The 3,308-nt window shown below is 35.9% G+C and overlaps 1 pseudogene; it reads left to right on the top strand.

Moving 5' to 3' along the window:
* LOC106734218 (14-3-3 protein zeta/delta pseudogene) overlaps nt 1-3,308 on the top strand; it is a 10,593-nt pseudogene that overhangs the window by 5,573 nt on the left and 1,712 nt on the right.

The raw sequence follows: 3,308 nt of genomic DNA, 5'->3' as shown, positions 1-3,308 counted from the left end.
CATGATTTGCATTGAACTGCTTGTGGATGAAGAGGAGTTATTCTTTTGTCTTGGAGGAGAGGTATTTTCTTGATTTCCTATATTTCTTGTGGTCCTGCAGTGATGTCTTCTCATCTGATGGATGGTGTGTTTCTTTCAAATTCTTGAAGTTCAATCAGAGTGTTCAGGAGTAAGCAGAAAGAGGTGATCAGGAATCTCTTTGCCATTCTGTTGCGATCGCAGGTGCAGCAGATTCAGTAGATATTGAGGAATATGTTAACCCTAATAGTATTTTGACGTTTAGCTACAGTGCCGTTAGGTCTATCTAGAAAAACATTGAATGGATATTGAAGAGTGGAGAGAAATGAAAAAAGAAAATGAAAGAGAGAGAAACAATGACAAAGAAAGAGCAAAAAAAAATTGTAATTATTGTTTTCCTTTAAAAACAACAACAACAAAGATTTAAAAACCCAAAAAATGAAATCCACACAGTGTGCTAGTGCACCATGCAAAATGACTAGTTACCAGGAGCCATGAGGAATCTTGTTCTGAAGGCCTTAACTCTCCTGCCTGGGAGGAAGGACCAGAGGGGATTATTAACAAAACAAAAGATAGAGCTGGGAGCAAGAGAAAAACTTTACCTTTAAAAAAAATTTAAAAAGGAAAAATTACAAAAAAATGAGAGGACAGAAGCAGAGAGAGACAAAGGCAGAGGCACAGAGACAGATAGAAGGCCAGAGGGGCTCCCTACCATGCTAGCTTTGTTTGTTGGAGGCTGAATTATCGGAAGAAAATCTTCATTTTTCCTGTCCGCTGCAATGCTAGTTACCAGGATCCATGAGGAATCTTGTTCTCATGAATTATTTCTTTATTTAATTCCATTTGTTATTATTAATTTTTAACTAGACCAGATGAAGATAGAGAAAGGGTAAGTGAGAAAGTAAGTCTCCAAGTCTGGGACTGATACCATGGTTGGCCATGTGGGAATCCTGTGTCTTTAACCACCACACAACTTTCCAGCCCTCCTATAACAATTTATTAATAGCAAAATAGCAGGTAGTTTTCATATTTTTTACTTATTGAAGTATTTTCTTATAAGGCCACTGCAGTCTCTGAAGAGAGACATGAGAGGGAAAGTAAGAAATCACACCCCAGGGGATACGGCTATGCAGCAATCCCTTCTCTTCTCCTCTCAGGATCTAATTTTAACTGCACGGTTAGCTATATGGGATCCCATGCCTTAACCACTTGCTTCCCCAGTTTGATTGTTTGTTAATAGATTTTTGCTATAGGATGTGTGCATTAACTGCATAGAAAGATAGACAGGGAGAGAGAGGGAAAGTGAGAAATCATTCCCCAGAGTAAATGGCTACACTGCAATACCTCCTCAATTCTTTCAGTATTTGGGACACACATACACATGCACGTGGCCAATATATATTGGTAGTTCTTCAATATACACCTAAGCAAAGAAGACAGCATTAGGAAATCCAGTGAAGTCATGTGATTCAGGACAAACAATTCAGCCAAGCCACAAGACATAAAGGTTGAGGCCTAGACAGCAATTCAGAGATTCTCCTGCTCTGGTACATGGAGCTTCTGAGACTAATGCTCACCTGAACAGAGGTGGGTTTAAAGGAGAACCATGAATGTATGGAGAAGATAACAAATATTTTGATGATGTGAATGAGGAGTGCACACATTCACTGTTTTTATACATAAAAATTATATATATAAAATTAGAGAATATAGATCTATAAAATATATACATAAAAATCATATATGTATAATGATAAAATACAAAGCAGTTTTTGGATTTTTAAAGAGACCATGGAACAATTGGACAAAGGCAGTTAACATGTATGTCGCCTAAAGTATTTCACATTTTCTGTGATGAGAACGTAGTATCATACTCTCCTGGCACTATTAGAATGAATAGTACTCAATTGTGACTTACACTCCCCATGCTTATACTACCCTTCATAGCCCTTCGAGAATTGGATGTACCTCACATGTCACGTCATTTCTATGTAGGTCCAGAAACCATGATTGAAGCGTTTCTTATTTTCCCTATGTTCTGGAACCTTAAAATAGCATCTGGCAGAGCCAGCATTGACATGGTATATAAGGTGTTGGATTCTCACATAATAATAATAATAATAATAATAATAATAATAATAAATAAAATTAAATAAATTATTTAAAGATAAATAAATAAATAAATAAATAGCATCTGACTTGTTAGTTTCTTAAGCATTTGGAAAATTTCAGGTACCTTTTGGTTGCTTTTTTATAGCTTTATACAGTGCTACATTAACTCTGAAAAAAGGTGCTTTTAAGTATGTTTTTGTTGACAATAAAACATTAAATTCACATCTTCTAGTCAATTATTGATTACACTTGTCTTCTTACCAATTTACAAATACATTTTTCTCTGCAGTTAACTGGTCTTCATAATTATTTTCCATTTGGAAATTTTCAGCTTTTAAAAGAATATTACTTAAAACTACACTTTGAGATTAAAAAAAATAGTTATTTTTTGTTTCTTATTTAGTTAGTGTTATGTATGTCTTTTATTATTTCTTCATTCTCTATGGAATTATGCTAGTCTTAGTATCTTAAAACTCAACCTTACTTTAAATATTCAGATGTTCTGATTTTTGTTTTTGAGAAGTTTTTGCTTTAGGGTGTGTGGAAGAGAGACACATAGTGAGAGATAAAGTGAGAAATCAACTCCCAGAGTGAATGCCCAGGCTCCAATCCCTTATTCTCCATTATCCCAACAGGATCTCATGGCATACAACCACATGTGCCTGGCATGGTTTTAAAGCCACCATATTCAGGATTTTAACTGCAGATGGTCACATGGAAGTCCAGCGACATAACTGCTATACTATCTGCTGCTCCCTTGATTAGTTAATTAAGCATGCTAAATCAAAGATTTTATGCAGAACCCTACTTTTGTTACTTTGTTTTTATGTTTTATTGTTACTTTTTTCCTTTTTTGTTTTTGCTATAGGGTGTATGCACTTGTCACAGTGAAACAGAGAGGAAAAGAGAGAAAAAAAGAAAGTGAGACATAAGCACTTATGGAAACGGTCATGCCACAATCCCTTCTCTTCCATTCTGGGGATTATTGGGCATGCAGGCATACCCACCTGGCATGTTTTTCAAGCCACTCAATTAGGAACTCAAACCACATAGTCAGTCTTGTGGGATCCAATTGCCTTAACCTCTATGCTGAGTTGGGAGTTAGACCTCATTGTAGGTACGTAGAAAATGAGCTGTGCATATTTTAGTTACTGTGGTTTTGCTTTCTGTGGTCCGGG

This window comes from Tupaia chinensis, unplaced genomic scaffold, assembly GCF_000334495.1.
Source record: "Tupaia chinensis unplaced genomic scaffold, TupChi_1.0 Scaffold149910_1, whole genome shotgun sequence".
Taxonomy (NCBI): Eukaryota; Metazoa; Chordata; class Mammalia; order Scandentia; family Tupaiidae; genus Tupaia; species Tupaia belangeri.
This window is presented reverse-complemented; position numbering and strand designations above follow the sequence as displayed.